This window comes from Mizuhopecten yessoensis, unplaced genomic scaffold, assembly GCF_002113885.1.
Source record: "Mizuhopecten yessoensis strain PY_sf001 unplaced genomic scaffold, ASM211388v2 scaffold9371, whole genome shotgun sequence".
Classification (NCBI taxonomy): domain Eukaryota; kingdom Metazoa; phylum Mollusca; class Bivalvia; order Pectinida; family Pectinidae; genus Mizuhopecten; species Mizuhopecten yessoensis.
In genome coordinates, this window is record NW_018408014.1 from 107,026 (window position 1) to 119,014 (window position 11,989).

The following is an 11,989-nucleotide window of genomic DNA, read 5'->3' on the forward strand; positions in this document are numbered from 1 at the left end:
GAATGTTACTTAAGTTATACTTTGAATAATGCAACGTTGAAACTTTGCAGTGGCTACTATGTGTACAGTGAAATAGTTTAATTGTATCATTTTATCACGCGGAGCTGATACAGTATGAAAGTATTTTTTACCGTATTGATCAATTCTGTAATGTGGCCATCGGGTACCATTACCTTTAAAAACGTGCCACTTTCAACGGGCGAAAAAAATAACAGAGATCTGCTTGTTCTTAAAAAGTGTGTTGAGCTTTTCAGAATGACCAGATGCTTGCTGTACTCATCACCGAACACGATGAAAATAGAGCACTCCAGCTTTTTGGAGAAAATTACATTATTTGGTCATGTTGTCACGCGTTATGTATTTTGGTAATGTCGTCTAAAGCTAATTGGTAATGTCGTCTAACGTTACTTGGTAATGTCGTCTAACGTTACTTGGTAATGTCGTCTAACGTTACTTGGTAATGACGTCTAACGTTACTTGGTAATGACGTCTAACGTTACTTGGTAATGTCGTCTAACGTTACTTGGTGATGTAGTCTAACGTTACTTGGTGATGTTGTCTAATGTTATTTGGTGATGTAGTCTAACGTTGCTTGGTAATGTAGTCTAACGTTACTTGGTAATGTTGTCTAACGTTACTCAGTCATGTCGTCTAACGTTATTTGGTAATGTAGTCTAATGTTAGTTGGTCATGTCGTCTAACTTTACCTGGTAATGTAGTCTAACTTTACTTGGTGATGTAGTCTAACGTTACTTGGTAATGTAGTCTAACGTTACTTGGTAATTTCCTCTAACGTTACATGATGATGTATACTAACGTTACTTTGTAATATCGTTTAACGTGACTTGGTAATGTCGTCAAACGTTACTTTGTAATGTCGTTTAACGTTACTTGGTAATGACGTCTAACGTTATTTGGTAATGTCGTCTAACGTTACTTGGTAATGACGTCTAACGTTACTTGGTAATGTCGTCTAACGTTATTTGGTAATGTCGGCTAACGTTACTTGGTAACGTAGTCTTACATTACTTGATAATGTCGTCTCACGTTATTTGGTAATGTCGTCTAACGGTACTTAGTAACGTAGTCTTACATTACTTGGTAATGTCGTCTCACGTTATTTGGTAATATCGTCGAACGTTATTTGGTAATGTCGTCTAACGTTACTTGGTCATGTCGTCTAACGTTACTTTGTAATGTCGTCTAACGTTATTCATCTAACGTTACTTGGTCATGTCGTTTAACGTTACTTGGTAATGTCGTCTAACGTCACTTGGTAATGTCGTCTAACGTTACTTTGTAATGTCGTCTAACGTTATTCATCTAACGTTACTTGGTCATGTCGTTTAACGTTACTTGGTAATGTCGTCTAACGTCACTTGGTAATGTCGTCTAACGTTACTTTGTAATGTCGTCTAACGTTATTCATCTAACGTTACTTGGTCATGTCGTTTAACGTTACTTGGTAATGTCGTCTAACGTCACTTGGTAATGTCGTCTAACGTTACTTTGTAATGTCGTCTAACGTTATTCATCTAACGTTACTTGGTCATGTCGTTTAACGTTACTTGGTAATGTCGTCTAACGTGACTTGGTAATGTCGTCTAACGTTACTTGGTAATGTAGTCTAACGTTACTTGGTAATATCGTTTAACGTTACTTGGTAATGTCGTCTAACGTTATTTGGTCATTTCATCTAACGTTACTTGGTCATGTCGTTTAACGTTACTTGGTAATGTCGTCTAACGTGACTTGGTAATGTCGTCTAACGTTACTTGGTAATGTTGTCTAACGTTACTTGGTAATGTCGTCTAACGTTATTTGGTAATGTCGTCTAACGTTCCTTGGTAACGTAGTCTTACATTACTTGGTAATGACGTCTCACGTTATTTGGTAATGACGTCTAACGTGACTTGGTAATGTAGTCTTACATTACTTGGTAATGTAGTCTAACGTTACTTGGTCATGTCGTCTAACGTTATTTTGTAATGTAGTCTTACATTACTTGGTAATGTCGTCTAACGTTACTTGGTATTGACGTCTAACGTTACTTGGTAATGTCGTCTCTCACGTTATTTGGTAATGTCGTCTAAGGTTATTTGGTAATGTCGTCTAACGTTACTTGGTAATGTAGTCTTACATTACTTGGTAATGTAGTCTAACGTTACTTGGTCATGTCGTCTAACGTTATTTGGTAATGTCGTCTCACGTTATTTTTATTTGGTAATGTCGTCTAACGTTACTTGGTAATGTTGTCTAACGTTACTTGGTAATGTCGTCTAACGTTATTTGGTAATGTCGTCTAACGTTACTTTGTAATGTAGTCTAACGTTACTTGGTGTAATGTCGTCTAACGTTACTTGGTAATGTCGTTTAACGTTACTTGGTGTAGTCTCACATTACTTGGTAATGTCGTCTAACGTTACTTGGTAATGTAGTCTAACTTTACTTTGTAATGTCGTCTAACGTACTTGGTAATGTCATCTAACGTTACTTGGTAATGTCGTCTAACGATCCTTGGTAATGTCGTTTAACGTTATTTGGTAATGTCGTCTCACGTTATTGTTACTTGGTAATGTAGTCTAACGTTATTTGGTAATGTCGTCTAACGTTCCTTGGTAACGTAGTCTTACATTACTTGGTAATGACGTCTTACGTTACTTGGTAATGTCGTCTAACGTGACTTGGTAATGTCGTGTAACGTTACTTGGTAATGTCGTCTAACGTTACTTGGTATTGACGTCTAACGTTACTTGGTAATGTCGTCTAACGTTATTTGGTAATGTCGTCTAACGTTACTTTGTAATGTAGTCTTACGTTACTTTGTAATGTCGTCTCACGTTACTTGGTCATGTCGTCTCACTTTACTTGGTAATGTCGTCTCACGTTATTTGGTAGGTAATGTCGTCTAACGTTACTTGGTAATGTCGTTTAACGTTACTTGGTAATGTCGCGTAGTCTTACATTACTTGGTAATGTAGTCTAACGTTACTTGGTCATGTCGTCTAACGTTACTTTGTAATGTAGTCTAACGTTACTTGGTAATGTGGTAATGTCGTCTAACGTTATTTGGTCATTTCATCTAACGTTACTAGGTCATGTCGTTTAACGTTACTTGGTAATGTCGTCTAACGTTATTTGGTCATTTCATCTAACGTTACTAGGTCATGTCGTTTAACGTTACTTGGTAATGTCGTCTAACGTGACTTGGTAACGTAGTCTTACATTACTTGGGAATGTCGTCTCACGTTATTTGGTAATGTCGTCTTACGTTATTTGGTAATGTCGTCTAACGTTACTTGGTGATGTCGTCTAACGTTACTAGGTAATGACGTCTAACGTTACTTGGTAATGACGTCTAACGTTACTTGGTAATGTCGTCTAACGTTACTTTGTAATGTAGTCTAACGTTACTTGGTAATCTCGTCTCACGTTACTTTGTAATGTCGTCTAACGTTACTTGGTAATGTCGTCTCACGTTACTTTGTAATGTCGTCTAACGTTACTTGGTAATGTAGTCTAACGTGGTAATGTCGTCTAACGTTACTTGGTAATGACGTCTAACGTGACTTGGTAATGTAGTCTTACATTACTTGGTAATGTCGGCTCACGTTATTTGGTAATGTCGTCTAACGTTATTTGGTAACGTCGTCTTACGTTACTTGGTAATGTCGTCTCACGTTATTTGGTAATGTCGTCTAACGTTACTTTGTAATGTAGTCTTACGTTACTTGGTAATGTCGTCTCACGTTACTTGGTCATGTCGTCTCACGTTACTTGGTAATGTCGTCTCACGTTATTTGGTAATGTCGTCTAACGTTACTTTGTAATGTAGTCTAACGTTACTTGGTAATGTCGTCTCACGTTACTTTGTAATGTCGTCTAACGTTACTTGGTAATGTAGTCTTACATTACTTGGTAATGTCGTCTAACGTTACTTGGTAATGTCGTCTAACGTTACTTTGTAATGTCGTCTAACGTTACTTGGTAATGTAGTCTTACATTACTTGGTATTGTCGTCTAACATTACTTGGTAATGTCGTCTAACGTTACTTGGTAATGTCGTCTCACTTTATTTGGTAATGTCGTCTAACGATACTTGGTAATGTCGTCTAACGTTACTTGGTTATGTCGTCTATCTTTACTTGGTAATATTGTCTAACGTTACTTGGTAATGTCGTCTAACGTTACTTGGTCATGTCGTCTATCTTTACTTGGTAATATTGTCTAACGTTACTTGGTAATGTCGTCTCACGTTATTTGGTAATGTCGTCTAACGATACTTGGTAATGTCGTTTAACGTTATTTGGTAATGTCGTCTCACGTTATTTGGTAATGTAGTCTAACGTTACTTGGTAATGTCGTCTAACGTTACTTGGTAATGTCGTCTAACGTTACTAGGTAATGACGTCTAACGTTACTTGGTAATGTCGTCTCACGTTATTTGATAATGTCGTTTAACGTTACTTTGTAATGTCGTTTAACGTTACTTGGTAATGTCGTTTAACGTTACTTGGTAATGTCGTTTAACGTTACTTGGTAATGTCGTCTAACGTCACTTGGTCATGTCGTCTAACGTTACTTTGTAATGTCGTCTAACGTTACTTGGTAATGTCGTTTAACGATACTTGGGAATGTCGTCTAACGTTACTTGGTCATGTCGTCTATCTTTACTTGGTAATGTTGTCTAACGTGACTTGGTAATGTAGTCTAACGTTACTTGGTAATGTCGTCTCACGTTATTTGGTAATGTCATCTAACGTTACTTGGTAATGTCGTCTAACGTTACTAGGTAATGACGTCTAACGTTACTTGGTAATGACGTCTAACGTTACTTGGTAATGTTGACTAACGTGACTTGGTAATGTCGTCTAACGTTACTTGGTAATGTCGTCTAACGTTACTTGGTCATGTCGTCTCACGTTATTTGGTAATGTCGTTTAACGTTACTTTGTAATGTCGTTTAACGTTACTTGGTAATGTCGTTTTACGTTACTTGGTAATGTCGTCTAACGTTACTTGGTCATGTCGTCTATCTTTACTTGGTAATGTTGTCTAACGTTACTTGGTAATGTCGTTTAACGTTACTTTGTAATGTCGTTTAACGTTACTTGGTAATGTCGTTTAACGTTACTTGGTAATGTCGTCTAACGTTACTTGGTCATGTCGTCTATCTTTACTTGGTAATGTTGTCTAACGTGACTTGGTAATGTAGTCTAACGTTACTTGGTAATGTCGTCTAACGTTACTTGGTAATGTCGTCTAACGTGACTTGGTAATGTCGTCTAACGTTACTTGGTAATGTCGTCTAACGTTACTTGGTAATGTCGTCTAACGTTACTTGGTAATGTCGTCTAACGTTACTTGGTAATGTCGTCTAACGTTACTTGGTAATGTCGTCTAACGTTACTTGGTAATGTCGTCTAACGTTACTTGGTAATGTCGTCTAACGTTACTTGGTAATGTCGTCTAACGTTACTTGGTCATGTCGTCTAACGTTACTTGGTAATGTCGTCTAACGTTACTTGGTAACGTAGTCTTACATTACTTGGTAATGACGTCTTACGTTACTTGGTAATGTCGTCTAACGTGACTTGGTAACGTAGTCTTACATTACTTGGTAATGACGTCTAACGTTACTTGGTAATGTCGTCTAACGTGACTTGGTAACGTAGTCTTACATTACTTGGTAATGACGTCTAACGTTACTTGGTAATGTCGTCTAACGTTACTTGGTAATGTAGTCTAACGTTACTTTGTAATGTCGTCTAACGTACTTGGTAATATTGTCTAACGTTACTTGGTAATGTCGTCTAACGTTACTTTGTAATGTCGTCTAACGTACTTGGTAATGTCATCTAACGTTACTTGGTAATGTCGTCTAACGTAACTTGGTAATGTCGTCTAACGTTACTTGGTAATGTCGTCTAACGTTACTTTGTATTGTCGTCTAACGTTACTTGGTGATGAAGTCTAACGTTACTTGGTAATGTTTGTTTATTTATTTTTTTTTAATTTAATTTTTTTATTTTCAAAGATTTTCAGAACATGTACATTATACAGAACATCACATCAACACATATCCACACATTCACACATATCTACTATTGAAATTATCAGCAACCTCATCCTCCTCATCATCCTCATCATCTGATGCTGATTTTATACAATCACCAAGACACATTCAATTTTCACACACTTTCACACATAGAATAGACAAAACAAAGAGAGAGAGAGAGAGAGAGAGAGAGAGAGAGAGAGAGAGAGAGAGAGAGAGATCAGACTGCCAAATCTGAGAAGATACTAAATAAAATAAATAACTGCTGTGAGTATTTGTCAATATTTTGTTTTTTTTAAGTAGAATAACAACTAATAACTTAATATAAATAGTCATAATATTCAGGGTTAGTTGAGGTCAAGCTCTACTAATTTTAACCATTTTTCCCATTCAGAAGTAAATCTTCTAAGGCCTTGTTCCCCTTTACCACGAGCAATATATTTCTGAACCTTATAGTAATCTTTAATCGAATTGACTAAAGCCGTCACATTAAGTGACTTATGAAAACATCTGGTTTTGTATATATATTGTTTAATGAACAGAGTAATTTCATTATCAATTCTGGTATAAATTCCAGTTTGGTTGATAAAACCAAAGATCATTGATTCTTTATTTAGTGAGAAAGGAATAGTGAGAGCACTTAAAAGACTTTCAAAATTGCTCAGAAATTTTTGTACTTCCCTGCATTCCCATAAAACGTGGGTAATTGTCTCCCTTTCTATGATACAAAAAACACAGTGTGGGTTATTTACAAGTCCAATTTTGCATAAATAAGAATTGGTTGTTAAAATATAATGATTAATTCTAAATTGCAACCATTGCAATTTTGTATTTTTTGTAACCCTGAAAGGAATAGCATATATTTTCCCCCAAGTTTCCTGATTATAGTCGAATATAGTTCCCCATTTTGTTTGAGCAGTTATTGATGCATTATTTCTGATAAGTATATTATAGAAGTCTTGAGAACCTTTTTTCTTCTTTAAAATTATTACAAGATGTAACGGTATAATTGGGTATATCACATTTTTGTTTGGCAAATTAAGTTGTTTCAGATAATTCTTTATGCTTGTTATCAAGCCATGATATTCTAGATAATTAGTTATTGTACCATGTAGATCACAAAATTCCTTAAAAGACAAGAAAGAGTAGTCTGTGTTGTTTTTCAACAAATCATTAATTATCATAATCCCGTTTTTAAACCACTTACTATAAAAAACAACTTTATTACCAACAGAAATATTTTTGTTATACCATAAGGGTGTCTTAAGTAGGGCAAAATTCTCATTTTTAAACAGCTCCTCTTTTGCTCTTAATTTATACCATGCCCTAAACACATCTTTCCAAAACACATTTTTGCAATTTCCTTGAACTTTATTAAGGTACTCGTTTCCTGAGTTAGCCAAGATATGAGGATTTACACAAGATTTTAAAATGCTTACCCATTTACCTTCTGATCTAAAAAACCTTCTTATCCAACTTATTTTCAGAGCTTCAATAAAAGACATTAAATTAACCATTTTTAGCCCACCTTCTTGATAATTTTGGATTATTATGTCCCGTTTAATCTTATCAGTTTTGCTATTCCATAAAAAATTGAAAAGAACAGAATTGAGCTGTTTTATAAATTTTTCAGATGGATTAGGTAAGGAAATGAACAGATGATTCATCTGAGAAATTAATAAAGATTTAATGACATTAATTCTACCAATAGGTGTGAGCAACCTTCTACTCCAGCTCTTAATAAGAGCTTTAAGTTTAACTAATTTTTTATCAAAGTTCATTTTAGGTATTTTGCAAAGATCTACATGGAAATCTATCCCAAGAAGAGTAAATTTATTAACTCCCCATCTAAGATTCATATTTGGAAGGAGAACATCATTGCTGTATTTTTTACTGCCTATCCAGACAACTTCAGTTTTACCTACATTTACTTTAAGACCAGATATTTTTGCATAAATATTTAGTTCATCAACCGCCCCTTTCAGTGATTTTTCAGAACCATCTAATACCAGAGAAGTGTCATCTGCATACTGAGAGTTTAAGATGGGACAGTTATTAACCTTTATACCAGTTATACTCTTATTGTTTCTAAGGCGGATTGCTAAAACTTCTGCACATAGTATAAAAATATATGGAGCGATGGGATCTCCTTGACGACATCCACGATTTATTTTGAAAAAAGCTGATAAATTACCCCCCTGGTTTATAGCAGAGCTTGAATTACAGTGTAAAATTTTGACCCAATTTCTGATATCGTTTCCAAATCCAAAATATCTAAGTACTTCGTCTATGAATTTCCAAGAGACAGAATCGAAAGCCTTTTCAAAATCAACCATTAATAACATTCCAGGGATATCATTTTCCTCTGTATATTGCATAATGTCATAAACCAGGCGAGTATTTTCTCCTACATAGCGTCCCGATATAAATCCTGATTGATCAGAGTTTATAATTTTTTGTAAAACTAATTTGAATCTACTTGTTATTGATCCAGAAGCAATTTTGTATACAATGTTTAATAGAGAAATAGGTCTCCAATTCTTTATAAAATACTTTGATTTATTAGCCTTAGGTATACAAGTAATTATTCCCTGACGTTGTGTAATAGATAGCTGACCATTTGAAAAACCATAATTTAATGCCCTAACCACAAAATTACCTAACTGATTCCAAAAACATTTATAAAATTCTGATGTGAATCCATCTGAGCCTGGGCTCTTATTACTTTTCATATTCTTTAGTGTTATAGATGCTTCTTTAAGTGTAATAATACCTTCCAAACTGACCGCTTCTTCAACATTTAATCTTGGAACATCAAAATCTTCTAAAAATTCATCCAAATCTATGTCATCGACTTCATTATCAATAGAATACAATTGTTCATAAAAAAATTTCACCTCATTTAATATATCTACTTGTTTAGTTAGAAATTCCCCATTTTCCTGTTGTAACTTTGGAATGATTTTTGATGTAAAATGTCTATTTTCTAAATTAAAAAAATAATTGGTAGGTTTTTCACCCTCATCAATCCATAAGGCTTTTGCACGTATTATACTCCCTTTTATCCTATGTACTCTAATCTTTTCCAATTCCTTTTTTTTCTCAAGTAACTTGTCTAAGTCTACATTATTCTCATTTTCCAGTTCCTGTATTTGATCTATTAAGGTCTTTTCCCTTGCCCAACACTGTTTCTTTTTATAGGAAGAATATGAAATTGACTTACCTCTAATTTCCATTAATAGTGTTTCTAAAAATAACTGATCATTTATAACAAACTGTAAATCTGAATCAGGTATATCATCTATATTTTCAGGATTATATATAGGAAGGCAATACTGTAATTTAACTGTTTTAATAGTATCATTAATTATATTAAGATATTCCAGGTCATATAATAAGGAACTATTTAACTTCCATAGACCTTTACCTTTTTTAAATTCGTTAAATTTTAACATAATTTTGGGGAAAGAATGGTCTGATCTGTAACCTGGATCTATACTTGTCTCACATACACTTTGTAATAAGTTCCCAGAAACCAAAAAGAAATCTAACCTAGCCTGCTTGATAGGTTTACTCCTGCGCCATGTATATCTGGAAATGTCAGCATGCTGTTCTCTAAAAACATCCACTAAATCAAAGTTATTTATTATTTCTAATATCCTTTCACGAGCCTTTGGATTATTAACATTTTTGTAGCTTTTATCACAATCTAAATCAGGATTAAGAACTAAATTAAAATCCCCACAAATAACACAGCTATCATTTTTAAACTCATAGAGAGTTTCTTCTATTTTATCATAAAAAGTTGGGTTGTCAGAGTTTGGACCATACAATGTAATTAAAGTTATTTTCTTACCTTCAATTTCTAGATCCAATGCCAAAAAATTCCCTGTCAAGTCTTTTTTTTCCTTTATCACCTTGACTTCAAAATTGTTATTGATAAGTATTGCTACCCCCCTTGCATTAGATTTAAAAGAATTAAAATAGCAGTTATAGCCCCATTCACTCAGTAATATTTCTTCCTGTTCATCGGTAAAGTGAGTATCTTGCAGACAGTAGATATTGTATTGCCTATCTCTTAAATAAGTAAAAACATCCTTGCGCTTAACCTTGTCACCAAGGCCCTGGCAATTGGCAGATAATATCTTAATTCCCTCCACAACTGTTTAAGAAATTACAATGCATACAACAATGTATGGAGTTACAGCAGGCAGTAAAAATTGACTGACGGAAACTACACAGCAGTAACAGTATTTGCCCGGCGTGATGTCTGACACAAGAGATGAAATAAAGAACTGAACACAGAGAAAAGACACACAAAAGAAACACATAACGGACACAAATAAACATTTAAAATATCAAAAGTGGTCAAGAAAGACTGACTCACTATCACCTATACACCTTCATCTAATATTCATTCACCTGCATGCCACACCTCATCCATTCGACCCAATTTATCCAGTCTTTCGATCCTCACTCGTCATCAAACGACGCTGAACTTAACCGGAAGTACATATAGGCTAATCTAGTCTCAATCAGTTAGATGTTTAATGGCATAGATCTTACGGGCTAAGCATCTGACTGACCCAGAAAACATAACTAATTACATAGACTGGAACCGACATTGGACTATATTATCCGTCATATACTATATGATATCAATATACAGTTTTTGCATGTCTAGAATGATTATCCAATATCTATCACCATTTATGTAGGTAATATATTATTCAACTGTTTTCAATATGTCATCATAATATATATTTATATTAAAAATGGAGGGAAAAAAATAATGTAAACTGTTATTCTGATATTACATTCTATTTACTAATACTTATACCAGGAAACACATAATATCATAAGATTCAGTTTCATATACAATTCACTTTCAGCCCTTTCATACTTTCATAGTTGCGCAGCATCAGTCAAAATTACATAATAAATCAAAGAGACTATAACTATAAACAAATACAGTATTATCAATATAGACATATAATAGCACGTAATATTTCATTGTCAGAGGGAAAGAATGTCAATCACTACCTGATTAATCAATATGTACATAAGTATCGACAATTTCACTGAATGCCAAATCAATATATTTTGCACATATGTAAAGTCACTGATTTTCAGGTATGATTACTTACGAAAATTGTCATCGTTCACCAGGAATGTCTCCGACAGTATTGTATTAGAAAAAAATCTCCGTTTTTTTCCATTTTTCAATAATGCAAAAATGTTTGTTTATTTGTTTGTTTAATTTTGTTTAACGTCCTATTAACAGCTAATGTCATTTAAGGACGGCCACCCTGTGTGCAAGATGCATGCGTGTAGTGTATGTGTGTGTATTTTGGGAGGCTGCGATATGTTCGTGTTTGTCTCCCTGTGATACTTGTGTAACGTACCTTGGTAATGACGTCTAACGTTACTTGGTGATGTAATCTAACGTTACATGGTCATGTCGTCCGTTGGCAAATATATGTGGATTCAGCCATTAGTATAGTAGAACATTGATTTACCATCACCTGTCACTCATATGTTTAATAACCCATATCCAGGTCACATACCTATTGTAGATGTCTGGAATTCCTGTGCACATCATTAAACATTCCTCTGTTTTATCACAAAATAAATTTAGGACATACATAATTCTATCTGTACTCGATAATGTTTGGACAACTCCATAGCTACGCATGCTACAATAAAATGCCATAAATTGTCCACGAATGCATAATACTTCACCCAGTCATATTGATTGTTAGGACAACGAGCCATCTAGGGAAGCTTACGGAACTGTAGATGTTGGTTTGGTTTGTTGAGTTAAACGTCCTACCTACACACACACAAAGGGAGATATTAGCCAGGTGGTATAGGACTAGTAGTTAGCGCCTGATAAGGCAGCTCCTTCGAATTCCTAAAAATTGTATTGAT